Genomic DNA, 19,079 nt, shown 5'->3' on the forward strand with positions numbered 1-19,079 from the left:
AAAAGATCATTTTGATACGAGTTAAGATATTTATTTTTATCCTATTTTCCATTTCGCCCGATGACGGACGGTCAGCCGAAGCACGGAAGAGATCTAGTCGGAAAACAAATGAGGTATCGACTGAATAGAAAATATGCATTATGTTACCTCTCAACTAAATCAGTCTTTCTGTCATAGGTTGTAGCACCATTTGTTGTATCGACCAATGCTGAAAGTAGTTACCCACTCATCTCGAAAACTAGCGTCTGTAGTAACCCCCTAGTACACATGCGCCCCCTGTCGAAAAGTGTCGCGTCGACAACCATTTTATGCCCTACATGGACGGCAGTAGTGACAGAAACGATCAAATTCATTGCAGAAACGCTATCACGATAAAGATGTTGATCCTCATTCCTTAGACAAAAAGGAGTGTTAAGCATGGGTATGGCCTACCTCCTCTCGATGTGAGTTGTGTAAACTTTTCTGAAGCCAAGTGCAAATATGTCTTTTCCCTTTCATTAGTATCTGCAAAAATAACTAGATAAAGAGGTATTGAGTTTAAGCCTACCTGACCGAAGGGCAAGTGAGCTTGAACGTGACGCGGCATCCTTCCGGCCTCAACTTTAACAATTAAACAAAAGGGTAGTAATATTAGGCCTGTAGCATGCTAGAATGAAGGGCTACTAAGTTTGTTCAGATAACCGACCTTGACCTACATTCAAGTTTGCAGGTGTTAAAAGGCTAAAATCATTTAAACGAGTTCTCGATAACGAAGAGACATGATATTGGCATACATTCAAGGTTACAGAGGTAAATATGCATGCTGTAACTTTCTGCGGGGTCACTGCCTCCCAAAACACACATACGCACTAACCACAGTCATGCATGTCCCACGCACGAGAGGCTGTCCTTAAATATCAATTGATCAATTAAAACCAAACCTAATCTGGGGACCAATACATCTTGACGTTTAAATTAGTCAAGGCAGGACAAACGAAGACGCGGAATAGCGTGCTAAAAATTTCAGGTTTTGTTTTGTTTTTAGGGGTTTTAGGTCCTCGCAACCCCCGCCTTGGTCGGGGTGGTGTCTCCTTTGTCTTCTATTTGGGACATTGTAGAACCCTAGATTTATTTCCTCTCTTCCATCTACTTTGTTGACACTTATTATCTCTAATGCCGGCTTTAATGCAGTCTTTGGATGAATTTGAAATATTCTTAAATAGTCTCTGTATGAAAATATTAACTCTTTATGTCTTTTATAGTAATAGTAGGTGAAAAGCCCGTCCAATTGTCTATGACAATTTCTAGTTTAATTATATATTGACAAACATTTAGGAGTCGAGCTATGCTGTTCTACAACAGCTTTTGTTATCACTGTTATGTCTTTCAGTTATTCTGTATCACAAGAAGTATTGAGTAACCAATGCCACTTTTTGATTTTGAATTAATCGTGAATGTACCATAATATTAACAGGTTTTGTTTGTTTGATGTATAGTCTTTTCTCCGTTTTGCTCATAATTTTTACTCTCCGTTTTTTTATTTGTTGATGGGCCGTTAAAAACTCAACTAAAACCCAAAATGACCATAGCAGTTGTTTGAAAGGATTTAAAATTCTGCAAAATAACAAAATTTCAAATGTGGCTGCCTGCTGATCATTTTCTATTCTGATAAATTTCTAAAGTAAAGTGACCAGAGACCAAAAAGAACCTACCTGAGGAAGGGGAAAACCATCTAGGTAGTTATCAAAACTGCCATAACAAAGATTGTTGATAGGCGAACGGAGTGACAGCGGATTTGAAAACCCCACCTTTATAGGGAACAACCCACCAATTGAAAAAATTGATTTTTGAAACATCCCCCTGTGTATAGAAAGTTGAGGCCAAGGATAAAATGTCTGGCAGCCACTGATTGGGCAGTAGGTTATGAAGTAAGAAAATAGATATGTAGCCTGATTGGTAACTATCCATAAGAAATGTTGATATAAATTTCGTAAGTCCGATTGATTTTTTTTCCAAAAGTTCGGGTAATAATAATTAACAGGTAAACATTTCAGATTTTTGAGAATTTTTACTGCGAAATTCACCAATTTTCAAAATGGCTACCCTGGATATAATTTGAGCTGAAGGACCCAGTATTTTTTTTGATTATGTGTTATATGAGACCCTAAACTTTTGTTATAAGCCATAATTGTTATATTGAATTCAAGAATTTGAATGAAATACTCCAAAACGTTAACACTAACGTCTATGGAAAAATAATTGGTTGGTTGGTCCCTTATACAGTTGGTATTTTGTTGATGTAGCGTTTCTATGTTTCGGGTCGTCATATGTGTTATACGTCAAAAATATAAATATCTGTTGTGCGCCGTCTGTCAGTCACGCGTCGGTGCACACACACAGGAGAAACCTGTATCGGTTTGTTTAACGTTTTGAGTATACCATCCCACATATTGACGTAACAAGCTGTGATTTATCTGCGAGAAATTTATCATGCCAACAACATCCGTTTCAATAGTGATGCACACACTCTAAAGATACAGGTAAGAAAGCACATTTTGGATATCTTATATACAGGTATTGCTGATAAGAAGGCATGCCGTATATATTGGGCTAGATTACGACACATATATTTACAGTATGTATATAGATACATTGATATATACATACAATAAATCCTCTCTGTTGATATTATATTGGCAAACAAATATCATTATTCTTCTCTACGTTAAATAAGTATGGACCGTCTGTTTATACACAAGTGACGATATGGCCGGAGGGCATGTTTAAGAGACCGTATCTTGGCTGTATTGTGTATAAGGTAGCGTTATGCTACAGGCTATCTATTATGGGTTGTAAAGGGAAATATGTACGTTTGATAAAGTTCAACATACGTTTAGTTATTCCAAATTATACAGTAAAGAGATTAGCTCTTTACATATACAAATTGTAGCTGTATGCGTATCGCATAAAATTTAACGACGTTAAGAATAAATTTTGATTTTGTCTGGTGATCTCCTACATTTTTCTGATTTATCTCTTTGAACATTTTATATAGTATATCCATGATATAAAGTTGTGTTTCCATGAAATGATTTTTCATTCAGCTATTTTTGCGGAAGTTAATGCCCTCTGTTCATTTCAGTATTTGATATTTTGTCGTCCGGAGCTTTATTCAAAAGGAATTTCGATTAGACTACTTTTGAAGAAGTTATTGTCCTTTGTTTATATCTAATACTTAAAACAATAGATCTCCTACAGTTTTTCTGTCAATTTCTTGGAAAACTCGCTGTCACATATCAAGTTGTGATAAATTAGTTCGATTCTATGTATGACTGATTTTCCCCATACTGTCCAAAACATAAACATTGACTTTGCAGTTAATTGTGAAATTTATAACCTATAACAGCCAGCAAATCATATTTTCGTTGAAGATAGCAAGTATGGCATTCGACGTTTGTTTATTGTTTCGCCCCGCGGTACTCTTGTTTTGTTTTTTTGTTTGAATGATTTTGTATCTCTTTTTTTAAATTTTATAATTGATTGAATAATTACCATCCACCTTATGCACACGATGGAACAACTTAAAACTACTAAATTGGGCAGACGTAAACGGCTAAAAATTCTTCAAATCTAAAACGCTGTGCATGCATTTTTACCAAACACTAAAAGCGTACGGCACAAACATTACACTTGCTTGCACAAAAATACATTTTGTGTCGCCTGCGAAAAGCATAAAGGTATCAATATTTCGGGAGTCAATGGTGTCGTCGTCCGCTGAAAGGTTTCTGTGTGATAACCCAAGATCCCTTGGGCCGATTAATCTCGTACTTCATACAGATCTCTCTTATCACAAGTGCTTTCTAAGTCCAAAGGTCAAGGTTACTGTTACAAAAAATAGAGATTGTGTGTTCGTCAGATAACACAAATTCCGCTGGGCCGATTAAACTCGAACTTGTTTGCATGAAATTGTGAAAATCATACCTGGATATGATAGACCCAATCAATCACCAGGGGATAGGTCTAGCCATTGGAGGCCTTCGAAAAGCCTATGAAAAGAATATAAATTGATTGGTTTGATTTTGTTTAACATACTAAATCAAAGGAAATATCGCGAATGGTCTCCTTGCTACAGAGACAATCGAGAACGAGGTTGTTCTTGCCCGTCTTATGATGGGTCATACATATATAACTTATTGAGGCGTGAGGACCAGCCTCAGTGCATCGTGTGCAATGAACCATTTTCCTTTAAACACTTTTTATTGGATTCGTTTGATCTACAACTGGCAAGAGAGAGTTTTTACAACAGCATGGCAAGTCTTAAGTACTTTTCGAGTCTGTTAGTATTTACAAAATGTTGGACTCTCTAAAAGTTATTGGTCTGTTTCACAAGATTTGAGTAACAATAGCCACATTTTAGCCCGCCATCTGATGATGGTGCGCTATTCAAATCGCCTTGCGTCCGTAGTCCGTGGTCCATCCGTCCCTCCGTAAACAATTATTGTTATCGCTATTTCCCAGAAAGTACTGAATGCATCATTACAAAATTTTACATGTACATTCCTCTTGTTGTGAGAGTGATCGGAAAAAAACATGGCCGACAGGCGGCCATCTTGGATTTTGACATATGAAGTTTGTCGACACTCGATCTCGTCAAGTACTGAAGGTATCTTTCTCAAATTACCCTTGGTGCGTTGTTGTGCATATTGCATTTTGGGACCAGTCGGAAAACAACATGGCCGATAGGCAGCCATCTTGGATTTTGACAATTGTTATCGCTGTTTTTCAGAAAGTTTGGGACCAATCTGAAAACAACATGGGCGACAGACAGCCATTATCGCTAAATCTCAAATTTATATATAGGTTTCCCTTTTTTGAAAAATACTGGAGGGATGTTTCTCAATTTACACAGATTAGTTAAAGGAAGGGATAAATAGAGAAGATCAATCTGACCTGGAACCTATAAAGATCATTCAATGGTGGGCGCCAAGATCCCTCTCCTTAAATGACCTTAGCTGTTAAAAGGACGTTAAACAAAATAAACCAAACCAAACCAATCCCTCTAGGATCGCTTGTTTATTTTAAAGTTATGATTTTTTACATGGTTCGTTTTTTTTCACGTTTTTCGTCTCTTGCCCATTTTGCTTAATTCTTAATCAGTTTTTTTGCCTTAATGACCTTTATTGTGTTGATGGGCCGTTGAGCACTTTAACTAACTAGGTATAAAGTATAATGCGCCGATAGCATTAGTCAAACAGATAGTAATTTTTACGCCCTATGCACCTACCAGCAAGATATTGCGTGACCTTTGTACCCCTATTTAAGTAATTTATCCGCCTTTTATTGACGCTAATGAACTTTTCTGTCGTGAATATTATAATATAACTTTGATAAATAAAACACAAACCACTATCATAACGCACCTTGTGCTCCCTTGAACGAATAGATTGTAAGTTAACTCAATTTAGGTGACCTGGCGATATAGTTAAAACAGTCGTGGTATCGAAGTTTGATTCTCGTGGATAAGCATGAATTATGTACTTTAAGCTCGCCTAAGTAAAGCTGAGATAACCTGTATACGAATGTTTACACGAACGCCGATCTAAGTATGTGTTGCTTGTAAACATCAGTGATAAAATTGTCCATCTCACTGGTATATGTAATAACATAGGTATGATTTAAGTCCTGTTTGTTTATGTATGATAAGTAACGATTTCACTTCCTGGTTCGTTCGAGGTTGTCATCTCTAATTCCATACGGTCATATTTCTTATCATTTTGGATCAACGATCGACTTGGTTATATGACAGGTAATAATCCTTTTACTTTTGTTTGTCATTCCATATTTTGGTTTGGTTATATTTGTTTAACGTCCTATCAACAGCTAATGTCATTTAAGGACGGCCTCCCGTGCGTGCGATACTAGACCGTCAGATTTCAACTAAGTTCGACCAAACATATCACAGGTGTAGGGTGATGTTTTTATATGCATGAGATATCCCTATTTCAAATTATCAGTGAAAAATACTTTTTGGAAAACGAAGAATGCCGTCTTGGAAAAAATAAATCTTTAAATCTCTTTAAATCTTTCTTACCCTTTTTGGGCAGAAAACAAATAGCATTGCCACAACTTTACCTCCTCAGTATATGGTTCCGTATACGTTAAGGATTTTCTGATGTTAAAACACATAAAAAGGCAATTACAGCAATGTCTAAATTAACTCAAAATTTGGGCTGACGAAACTAAAGTTTTCTGAATCTAAAACGCGGTGTTTGCACTTGTGTCAGTGATGTAAAATACTCTTGATGGTACATCCATTCATTTAGTGTTTGATCATAATATCTTGTTGTGTACATACCTAAGCAGGTGTTGCATGCTTATTGTGAAAATACATGTATGCTTGCTAGTTAAATGGGCCAGCAAACAAAACGATACATATCTATACTTTGATTTTGACAATTAGTCTGGTATCGCTATTTCTTTAACAGGACCTGAATGATTCTTAAACTTCTCGAACTTCATATGAATGTTTTCCTTGATATCAAATAATTTAGTTAAGAATAGATCAGTCTTACCAATAAAGATTATTCGATGGTGGGCGATCTCTTGTTGGGAGAGGGACGACTGGTTCGCTCGTTGCCAGTAAAATGTGACCGGGTTGGGTGTCCTGCTGTGTATTCGGTAGTATGCTTCAGTAAGGTGCCATTATGAAGTCGGCATCAGTTCCGTGCTATCACAAAGGACAAATACGAACATACCACAGCCTCGCAAGACATGCTATGTTGTCGTTCTATAAACTGGCGTGACTTTATTCTAAAGCTATAATGACGTCATAAATGCATCTTGTTTTGCTGTTTTCTATAGTTGAGATATGTCGATGCGTTCACCGTCGTCATTATAGAAAGAACCATTTAATTGCCTCTCAACAGATTTCTTGAGTTCTGCAGTAGCTTTACTTTTTTATAAGCTCGCCAGCGACGGGTCGTATTATCATATACCCTACGCTGTCCATACGCCGTTTGGTTAACTTTTCCTTGTTGTCGCTCTCTAGCCTTTATTTATCAATGGATTTTGATGAAACTTGCTACAAATATTATATGGTTCAATAGCTCAAGCGAGTTCAGTGATTCGTGTTACCGATTTTCGCTTATTTCAGCCGAGTTATGTCCCTTTTATTGCCAAATGTGGGCATTGTGTACAAAATGCAGGAATTTTTCTATGTCTTAATCAATTCCTTTCAAAATTTGTTCACTACGACAAGAAGCAAGTATGTTCCACATATAATAGGGTTTTTTATACGCCCGTCAACTACACAACATTTTCCTGTGGTAGCTTTTCCATTGACCGGCGTATCAAGCTCCCGCTTGCGGAGCTCTTTTTCCGAAAATGTTATTACACAAAAGTTTGAACTATCCTTAAGCTAAAGGACTGCACTACAAGATATTAATAATCATAACCACATTTGATCGTGTTAGCTATATACGCTATTTACATATTTGACATATTTCATTCGTTTGATGATTCGTTTGATGCCCATTCAAGGTAAGTTTTTCTGGTCACCTGAGCGAAGACAGAAAATGTGTTGAGGTCAAGGTCTTGCTATGGGGGTCATTATTGTGTTATTTTTCGGGTCGGTCTGATGTCCAAGATGGCTACAATTGCCGACATCTTGAAAGATATTTAATTTCTCTTCCAGTTCCAATGATGGCTTTTGACCTGATAAAGCCAATGAGATTCTTGTTATACAACCTATTTTGTTACTCCTTTTGTGAATGAATATTACGCGTGAATTAAAATTTCGAGAATGATGAATTCGTTGTGTGAGCACCCTTTTCTGTTTCACCCGAACAACGTAAATTTTAATGCGTAGATTACATAATGTAAAATAAAACAATCAATATACAGCAACCAAAAGATTCTGTTGTTATTTTATATCTGATTGACTTCTAATAATGCATCACACTTATAATAGGTTATGTAAGGCGGTATGTATAATACACCCAAATACCATCCTAGCGACTAGTGACGTGGCCTAGTACACCCAACATATCTATGTTGTCACACTTGCACTGTTATAACTCCGCATACACTTCATGTACGTCACTATCAACCAAGTCACTCGTAGATCCGAATCTACAAAACAGCATCATTATTTACATCGAGTAAAGAATTTAAGTGATGTCGTCTATAACATTCATAGGTAGTTATATACACTAGATGTTTCACCTCCTGACTGAGAAGATTAAACGCTTTTTAGACTGATAGCGTTGTGAGATATGTGTCGAAATGGATCGGTCGCGATTGGTCATTCTTGTGCCAGTAAAAATAGTATTTTACATCCTCATTCTAATGTCGCCACGAAGATATGTCCAATTAAGTTTGGACAAGTTCCAGAAACCTGATCTGAAACAACAGGTTCATTTGGCCTGTACCTCTTTTTCGCCTCTTCAATTGCCATCATATTATTGATTGGCCGTAAACCAATACAAAACCATATTTGTCAAAAACGAAAAGTAATGTTTTCTTTACACATTGTGATTGTGTTTTCAATGGCTACACCAGTGGTGCAAATGTGCTTAAGGTTTGGTTTGTTTGGTTTGTTTTGTTTAACGTCCTATGCTGTGCTTAAGGACAATATAATATGAATCAGGCCATTATGCATTTATTTTGATTATAAACGGCTATTTTTAACGTAATGGTTAGGTTTCAACAAGATTTACTAAAGCAAACGCACTGCGCGCAAAGAACCAAGACAAACTATAGGATCGGGCAGCATCAGGCTTTTAAAATGTAAGTTATGGTTTGTTTTACAACAAGCAAATTTCAAGATAATAACCCCAGTTTAACAAAATATTGGCATTGACATTGATATTGACAAAAGCAGGAGACTATAGGGATCACAATGTCGGCGTCGTCCGCACAGGATATTACCGTGCGATAACTCAACCTTGTTTGGCTGATCAAACCCAAACTTTATACAGACATTCCTTACCTGAAGTGCAGGTATGGGATTGCTTTCAGACCTGAAGGTCGAAGGCCAAGCTCACTTTAACTAAAACAATTGTTTCTGTGCCATAACTCAATTTTCCTTCGGCTGATCAAGCTAAAACTTCATACATATCTTCCTTTCTATACCGGCTTGCTTTTTTGAATTGCATTTCAGGTCCGGAGGTTAACGGTCAAAGTCACTGTTACTATAAATAGAATGTGTTTCCGTGCGATAACTCAAGTTTATTGGGCTGATCAAGCTCAAACGCCGAACAGATCTTACCAATGGGACTTGCATAGGACTGCTTTTAGGGCCTGAAGGTCAAACGTGAAGGTCACTTACTATAAAAAGAAAATTAGTTTCCGTATCATAACTCGAAGTTTCCTTGGGTTGATCAAGCTTAACTTCAACTTCATACAGACCTTCATTCTAAAAATAATTGCATGGAATTGCCCAAAGGTCAAGATCACTGTTACCAAATAAAATAAGAAAAATAAGTTTCTCTGCCATAACTCAAATTCCCTTTGAAATGTCTTTTTTTAAATTATCTGGTACATAAAATAATGATTTGTGGTAACTGTTAGTTCTCAGAAAAGAGGTAGAAACCATTGAATACACTGTTTACATACCGCAGTTTTTACACATACGCATTCACCACACGCATGCATGTCGCACACACGGGAGGCCGTCCTTAAATGACCTTAGCTGTTAATAGGACGTTAAACAAAATAAACCAAACTAAACCTGTATGTTGCCATACGCCTGTTCTTTTTCACGGTCAGAAATCTAAGACGGCCGGCAGAACCGATTCCGTTTTTTGATTTCGGTCCTCAATTTCGGTAAAAATTGGTACATAGGGGTTTTTGAGCTTGTTTTTATTTGTTTAACGTCCTATCAACAGTTAAGGCCATTTAAGGACGGCCTGTCTTGTGTTAAGTCTCCTTATGATTGGCCGGAACTTTTGCCGATCTATAGTGCTACCTCACTGAAGCATACTGCCGAGCGGTATTTTAGGGATGACCAATAACGTGGTAACATTTTCGGAAAGTTTGTGATACCGAACACATTGGTATGACAGGGGGTGTTCGGGGCACATCTGTAATGGCCCCTTTACAATCAGTACTTGTTTAGAATATTTCAATAATGATGTTGTCATCAATGCACAACACATTATATGATAAACATAAGTTACGCAATCTTAATCTTTGCTGTCGATATATAATGCCTGGGTATCCAGACACTACCAAGATTGTTAGAAGTCGTGATTTATAACAAACTCACTGTACATATGTACTATCATGTTGCTTCAGAATTAGCCAGGAACTTGAAGTTTCTGTTCTGAAAACCTAGTCTTAACGATAATTTGATGTACTCTACAATGGAGTCACTCACAACACCAATTCATCTGGCATATAGGGTACGTCGTCCTTAAATAGCTATAGCTGTAGATAGGACGTTAAACAATAAAAACAAAAACATTATATTTCAGATATCTCATAAGACATTTTTAGGCTAAACGCAAGGTTTCCCACAACAGGCGTTAGAAAAGAAACGCGGATCGATCCCAAACTAACAGCATATGATATATATAGTCAACCATAGTGATGGCTGACTTTGTCTGGGACCATGATTTATCGTGTCAATCTTTATCAAATGTTTGTGTTGACGGAACTTGAAGTACGTATATTGCCCTCGCTATCAGCCATTGAAAGGTATCCGCGATAATGTATTCAATATAGAATGGCATATTTTTAGTGAAGACTGGTTTGCCGAGTTGCTTGGGGGTATTTGAACGCAAATGCTTCATATCTGCATCAATATTTATTATATGTAAAGCTCTCTGTTAAACAAACTAAAGACCAAATGCGACCGAGAAAAGTTTTCGTAGCGTTCTCATATGTTGACAGTTTATAATACCTGCCACCTTGTCAAACTATAACGAAAGTTTGTTTTGACGGATATTCACACGTACATATTGGCTCTCGTTATCAGTCAAAATCAGGTTAAAGCGATAGTATATTCAATGCAGAAATGTATGCCCTGTCGCGAAGACAGATATCGGGTTTCTCAATGGAACTTGATCTCAAATAATTTGGCTGACTTCTATGCTTTAACAAAACCGTCTCGTACGCTGAATGTTCTCAGGCTGATACACATCGTAGTCATACGACAGATAACCAGACAGTCCGTTATTCTAGCGAATATATTTTGTTAAACATGTGTCAATATTGTTTGGGTATAAAACCCAACATAAAAGACAATTTATCGTAAATTTAAATGATACTTGTGATAAGTTTAATGCCCAGTGCCCATACGAGAAATGACATTTTCATCTCTCTTGCTCTAATGATTGAAACAGTCTCACATAAATGTTATGTGTAGCATTTCATAAAGAGAAATTAACGAATATTAGTTATATCATCAACCGAGGATCCCACAGTTGTGACTGTTCCATATGGAATGTATTTGATTCGTTCTATCATTTTATATACTGTTAGTTGAAGTCACTCATTTAAGATATTCTAAATATATAGTGAGATGATTTGAAATCAATATTTTATTATAGTTTCGTTGACCTGGCAGGATTTATTAGTTTTTTTAAACTTCAAATAATTAAAAAAGGGGGAATTCATCATAAAATTCAGTGACAGAAATCACACATCCTTTAGATACGAAAAAACTATCATCAACCAGGGTATTTTGTTTAATTTTGGCAGTCCGAGTTTTTTGAAGCGCAACTCTTGTTAATGGCTAGACAATTTAACAGGGATCGTATTACGTCAATTCACACTAGAATTCTGTTGATTGCTGTCCGGGAAAATAGAATCAAGTGTGTTGTGATACAGGTAAAGCTTCCATGAACCTGTCATCTGTGAACAATTCTAATAAATGTTTGCATTTGTTTAAGAAAGATTCTTTTTCTCGTTAAAACGACTCGTAAATAAATAGCAGATGATGTAAACACTGAAATTGCAAATTTGACACTTAATTTTGTGTTTTGAAAATGTAAGAGAAAAAATGATAATGTAAGACAGACTCTTTTTCCCGTTAAAACCTACTTCAACAGCAAACGCAACTGACACTTTAATTTAATCACAAGATTTCATTATGTAAAATAGAAAAGATACTCGTTTTCCTTTTAAGACCTACTTGTACTTAGAGAAATTATTCAGACATCTAAACATTTATATAGAAGGAATAAAAACAGGAATGCATTTAAGGGATTTAATTCGACTTGCAATCGTATGTTTGAAATATTATTAAATAAAGGGCACACCCAAAGCGTGGGTTGTTTATTTCAGAGGCACGCCCTCTACTAGATCACTGATATCGTCAATCCAATGCCAAGTAGAAGCTGTTGATACGACGAAACATAGATAGATATACCTCAGTTAAGTGAAGGAAGGTCGCTCTACTTGGCTTATGTAAAATACCGTTTATTTAAACAAAATAGAAATATGCAGGTTTTAATTATGTAAGTTACAAAAAAAGGAAGCGAGTATTTGGAGTTGTTGCGAGGAAATGCGCATTTTAAACGGGGGCGAAAAATAGTCGGGATCAATCCTTTATTGTAGAAAACACCATATGACGAATATTACTATTCAGACAGAAATCGTTCCTTGACGGCTTTGAGTTCTGTCCCAAGGCCGAAACATAACAGAGTCCGTAAAAATGGTAGTTTCTCCTCCAGCTTTGCGCTCAGCATTTTGGGAATGGACCGACTCGTTATCCAGTTTTCAGTAAATTTGACCGGATTGGGTGTCCTGCTCGATTTCCTCGGCAGTATACTTTTGTGGTACGTTTCCGCGCTTGTAGGAGACAAAACCTAACTACCACAGCCTCCAAAAACACATTCACCACACACGGAAGGGAGTCCTTAAATGACTATAACTGTTGATATTAGAAACAATAAAAAACCAAACCCAAAATCTCTTAGATTTTGTATTTCTGTCTTTTCCTTTCGATATTTCCTCCTCAGAAAGTGAAAACCTATTTTTGGGCATGAAGTGTTGTTACGTGCTGTATTAACGATGGAGGGTCACTGATTTTAAATGGCAGTAGCGGTGCTGACTACTAGCTGTTAATAGAAGTAACAATAAATACCCAAACCAAAATCTTTCAGATTTTGTATTTGTCTTTTCCTCTCGATATTTTCTTGGTCACAAAGTGAAAACCTCTATTTTTGGGCATGAAGTGTTATTACGTGCCGTATTCACGATGGAGGATCACTGATTTTAAATGGTGGCAACGATGCTGACTACTAAACACATAACTATTGAAGTTTGGTCCAAATACAAGCAGGCATTGTTGAGCTTATGGACTCACAATCTAGGTATTATTCATTAAAACGAATAAATATAAATTAAATACATTTACGGGCAGGGCTAACGTTAATTAGTTCGGATGAAAATGTCAAATTTTTATATCGTAACTGTTGTAAACAATACGATATGACTTGTGTTAACTATAAAAAAGCAAATATGCAGTTTAAAATTGGTGTAGGGGTATTCCAGGATTCCTTCTCTGTCCTCTGCTCTGCTGCAGCGAATAAAATGGAAAAACAAGCAGGTATTATTGATTTCTACAAATATTAAATACAAATAAATTGAAAAATATCATTTAATTAAGATCGGTGTTAGTATCACTATTGATATACACAATTTATTCAGCGCGTGTATAAATTCGTGTCGATGAATATCTGGTTTGAGAGTGATTCCATGGAGTACACCTGTCGAAATTTGTCACGCTTTGAACAATTGGATAGGGTGTCCTAGGCAGGGAAATAATTCAGGGAAACTTTATAATCGACATCACCTCCCCCAGCCCCCAAACACGCATGCAGCTAGAACATTTGGGAGGACAATGCTGTTGACAAGTCGTGTAATATTTGAAAAACCAAAACCACACAATCTAAACAATAAATGATCAAGCAGCCAAACTGCGAATAGTGGGCACACCGAAAACTAATCTATAGTGTTGTCACACTGAAATGTAGTAGCTGACACTGAAATTCGTTTTGAAATTATATTTTCTTTTTTGCACGACCTTTGGTCAAATCGTTATTCGTTAAATATAATACACGTGGAATAACAGAGAGCGCGGCGCATGCAGTTACATCATTTGGTGCATGTTACTCAAGACAGCCACGTTGATTAAATATACACAGGAAATGTGAGTTCTTATTTATATACAAAGAGTGTGCTATTTCAATGCTGAGTCAAAGTAAACATTGTAAGTTTACCAGAGATACTTAACAATATATACACCAATTTGTCAATATACGGTAGGTACACATACCGTGACAAAGGTAAATGTAGGCAAAGTGGGTTATTTATTGATTTATAACTGTACAATATCGAAGTATAGCTATTAATCATCCGATTTATGCTTCAACCAATGCACATTGATGACCTGCCATTACTAAAGTCGCATTAGATCCACGCCAACTTACCACCAGCAAGATATGTAATTTTGTCTCAATCAACATGTCTTTGGATAACATCGGAACAATTTACGTAGATATGTATACAGTTGGTTCTAAGACATGAATAGGTTTGCACCGAATTCTCGCTTGTAAGAGATATTTTTCTTTCGCTACAATCAGATCATTTATGGTAAAGTTTGGTGTGGTTAATATTGTATAACGTACTATTAACGGGTCAATTAAGGACGATTCGGTTATGGACAGTGGTTACTTGAAACTTGGCTGAACTACATGCAGCTTTATATATAGAGGATATATATTTCACGAGTGTGAAGTACGAGTAAAACTACCGGTGCAGCCTGTTGTACGAGTGAAATAGATGTTATATTCGACGGGAGAACATTCAATTTTCATTTTTTCGCCAAGACCAAAAACGCACGAGAATCGGTGGAATTTTGTGTACCCTTATTACGCAAGACTTGACAGGGCGCTGCCATTTTGAAGGGGCTGCTCTGTGCAGTTTTATCGTTTTCTGTATTTACATAAATGTTGTCAAATAGGTACTAATGTATATTGCAAAAGTGCAGCAAAATACTCAATCTACCTTCGCTTTAATTGTAGGTGGACCAGAGAAGGGAAAGTACCGTTCTTACTGGTCCATCAAGTCGCTTATTCAATATATGTATATAAAGAGGTCCTATCGATCAGATGTTAGAATGACACATTTCCTATTAGACGAATATTGAAATGTGCCTAATAGTAACAGCAAAATAACACAAAATGTTCATAACAGTATATCAAAATTCAAGTTACAGTGTCTGAACTAAATATTTTTACCATAGGCGTTGTTTGGTTTGGTTTGGTTTATTTTGTTTAACGTCCTATTAACAGCTAAGGTCATTTAAGGACGGCCTTCCGTGCGTGCGACATGTATGCGTGTGATGAGTGCGTATGTGTGTTTTGGGAGGCTGCGCTATGTTTGTGTTAAGTCTCCTTGTGATAGGCCGGATCCTTTGCCGATTTAGAGTGCTACCTCACTGAAGCATACTGCCATAGGCGTTGTAAGCTACAATATATCAATGTTTGGAAACGTGTTTCTTCGTTTCCAGACATGTTGCCATATATCGTGGATAAATATCACAATTTGGATTATTTTTGTTCAAGTTTGATCGCCTTTGCAATATTAAGGGCCATAAAGAGACAGGTAGCATGTATACACCGTCAAAAAGCTGATGTAGTTACTGTCTACACATAAGTCATCTATGAAAAAGAAAATAATTGACACAATAAATGGAGTTGGTAATGTTTCACTTGTCATAAGTCACTTTGAATCTCGTACGTGCAGAGGTATACATCCACCATTATACATTCACTAGGTATCGTATTCCACCTATTGTAAATTCATCAAATATAAGACGTACGCCCTGGTACACTAGTTAAGTGTCACTTGAGTCAGCCGGGAACATATCGCTGACGTTACTCGATCGTCTTCTATTTGTCCATTCTAAAACGAAAACACAACGATCACTTAAATGAAATATTATACAGTGACACAAACAGACCCATGAAGTTTTAATGTCACCTAACCATAACCACTGAGATCTCTTTGTGAGCGATGCAGGCCCTCTTGGCCTCTTGTACTATTTCTGTATCTCTTATATTCGGTTATTAAGGAGCAATATACCTTTACTATAAAACATGTTGTTGGTTCGTTAGGTGTGATTGTTAGAATGAATCTGACTTTTAAGTTTGTTTTTTATTGCCTTTTACTTTTGTTATTTGGCACTGTATGCCAAAGGGCGGAAAAAAGAGGAAAAGTAAAAACATGCATTCAAAGAAATCCACATGGTGTGTCCTACACTATCATTCAATTTCAAATTGATGACAAAATTCCTTTAGTTTCTGAATTCAAACAATAACAAATTCTATGTATAGTGCCTATCTACTCAATATAATATTACTAATATGTGTCTACATTCCCACTCGGTATCCGATTCTTTATAAAATGTCTTTATTCCCAATACATATCCTCTTGGAATAAAGTATATAGTTCAATATTTGATAAAAAATAAAACAAGATTCACATAAGAAACATAATTATATAGATGTAATAATTTGTTGTTGGACCTTTTTTTTCATTGCGTGTAATTATTCAATTGATATTATTTTGTAACTTAGTTTAGAAAATAAAGTACTAATTATAATATTCTTTTATGTAAAATAATAATTTTATTGGAATACTTTATCTAGTTTAATTTCCAGGAAATCAGAATTATTCTGAATTTTACCCGTAAACCACTCCTAAATGTAGCCTCCGTCATAATAGTGGGGCGTATCGTATGAACTGGGATATGTAGGAAGTCACGTGCTTACCCCGTCAAAGTTTACATTAGTAGGTATACGTATATAAGCAAGTTGTTTAATTCACCTGGTTTTTCTTCGCAGGTAACTCTCAGAACGTGGATCTTTTAACAGTTGAACTGATTTTCATTATCAAGGTAAGCTCAAATCTATAAGCAACTTAGGAATTTTCTTAGATAATAATTCATATTGCCGTCATTTAAATATTAATTACTAATTGATACGTGTGTTTCTTTAGTATATTTACAGAAAACTTTCAAATGTTTTGTTTATGTTATATGTTTATATTTATGCTGCGTATAAAAGCCAAATATTGAGTAATCATGTAGAGAACATGAGAACATTGCATTATATTTTATATATATGTCAGTACCCTTAAACGTTTGGTTTTTCTAGAAAACATATATTAAAACATCAGGATCTTAATAGACGCATTCGTGGTTCCTTAAATCGGTAATGTACTTGTATATAAATATTTCAACTACGATATAACGAGTTCTCCTTTCATATTAAGATAAGATAAAGAAGTATTATTTGCAGTTCTGTTGGGAACTATAATACAGCTTAATTTGTTGCAAATGGTTAGCATGCATTATTTCGAATACTGAAAATGACCTATTTTAGCAAATTCAGGCTGAAAGTGCTAAACAGACGGGTTTATTTAGCCTCTGGTGCCAGCATTTTAAACCCGTTATTATACTGCCTAGCGAAGATTATTATCACCGTGAAGTTCAAAGTCAACACTGTCTTCAAATTATGTATATTCATCATATGTATCATTCCTATCGTTATGTATCAACTGTACTCTGAAAGTAGTTTGGAGGTCGCTGGCAATATTTATTTATTATCGGTAATTGTTTATATAAATCGATGTCATATAATTTCATTCTTAAAATACGACAATAATAAATTCATACAAACTAAATGGGATTACTCCGTATTGTATGTAGAATGGGACAACAAGAATGGAATATAATAATTCGTTGTATAATTCGAAATATGACCGTTGGTCAAACGTTACTGATGTTAGTATATGATAATATATGATGAACACAGGCGCAATTACTGTGAAATGTGTCTATCGGATTGAATTCGCGTCAATTCTGATTTTTTTTTTCTGTTGAACAATTTTTGAATTACATGTTCTATACATACCTGAGACGATGTGATTGGTTATGGTATAAGTCACAGCCGGGATCTTATCTCAAACCACACAAGACATGTGATAAAGGGCTGTCCGCGACAGTCTAATGGTATGTAAGTAAGACTTATACCCTCATCGTCTGTAGGTTTGGAAATATAATAAGAGTGTTGTACGTTATCGGGAATAGCACTTTCAGTGCAGGTGGTATCTTATTTGTCTGCGTAATGGACTTTGCCGATACATAAAATGACCTGCCTGGTACAACATCCCCCTTCCATGATTCAATGGTTGTGGCAATGGCCACATTAATAATTTTAAAGTATAGAAGTGAGTGATTGTATTTGTTTCATTTTACACCCATTTTTGACTCGTCCTTTATTGGCCCTTGAAGCATTATCTTGGCTGGGCCCCGTTAAGAATGTAATAACAGTTATCCCTCCATACTCCTTTTGTTCTTTTCCATGATGCATTTGTTTAATCATTGTGTCATCGCAACAGCAACTATGTACCCATACTCTATATCGACAAAGATATTATATACTTAACTGTAATATAGATGTTTTGTTAGGTGCAATGAAGCATTGAACTGTCATTAAATGACAGTATAAAGTCGACATTTATGCAGATAAATAGAATGGCAATCATTATGCTGATACAGAAAGTGACCGGCGGCTATCCTAATTCCTTTACTGACCAGATAACCATGCGGTCCTTCATATGACTGTTTGGTCAAATGTCAATATATAGAAAATGCAATACGAAAGTCTAAAACACAACATTACAGACCAGTTTGTAAATCAGTTTGTCATAATAATCTGCTTACTTCACATAAAATTTGTTTTTGATGACAACTTCTCGTAACAAAATCATGTTTCCAGTGTCGATGACATCATCAAATGCGACGACCGACAAAGATATGGGTGTGTCTTTATCTGGCCAATCAGATTCTAGTAGACGTGTAACGTTAGACACACCGCTTCAGAGCAAGTCAATCTATATATTTTTTTTATCAGGGCTCAATAAATAAATCTTCAGCATTGATGATCCAGAAGGTTTCAATTCTTTATTATGTTTTAACTATGGGAAACACAGAAATCTTTCTGTAGATCCATTTTATGACCACAGTAATAATTACAGCACCAGTAATTCAGACACTTTTGACACTGGTTTATGTGGCGCAACAC

General features: G+C 36.0%; 1 protein-coding gene across 4 annotated transcripts in view; it reads left to right on the top strand.

The window, feature by feature from the left end:
* Window positions 1–2,428: 2,428 nt before the first annotated feature.
* The window catches only part of LOC117337328 (protein unc-93 homolog A-like), a 37,576-nt gene continuing 20,925 nt past the window's right edge, over window positions 2,429–19,079 (top strand). Inside the window, exons 1-2 of one of the 4 annotated variants that reach the window (XM_033898249.1) lie at window positions 2,429–2,519; window positions 16,836–16,888. The gene's annotated coding sequence lies outside the window, so the exon portion shown is untranslated. Of the gene's footprint in view, window positions 2,520–16,779; window positions 16,889–17,898; window positions 18,009–19,079 lie in introns of those variants that run through there. The other 3 variants (XM_033898248.1, XM_033898250.1, XM_033898251.1) reach the window with 3 other exon arrangements.

This window comes from Pecten maximus, chromosome 11 (assembly GCF_902652985.1).
Source record: "Pecten maximus chromosome 11, xPecMax1.1, whole genome shotgun sequence".
Lineage (NCBI taxonomy): Eukaryota > Metazoa > Mollusca > Bivalvia > Pectinida > Pectinidae > Pecten > Pecten maximus.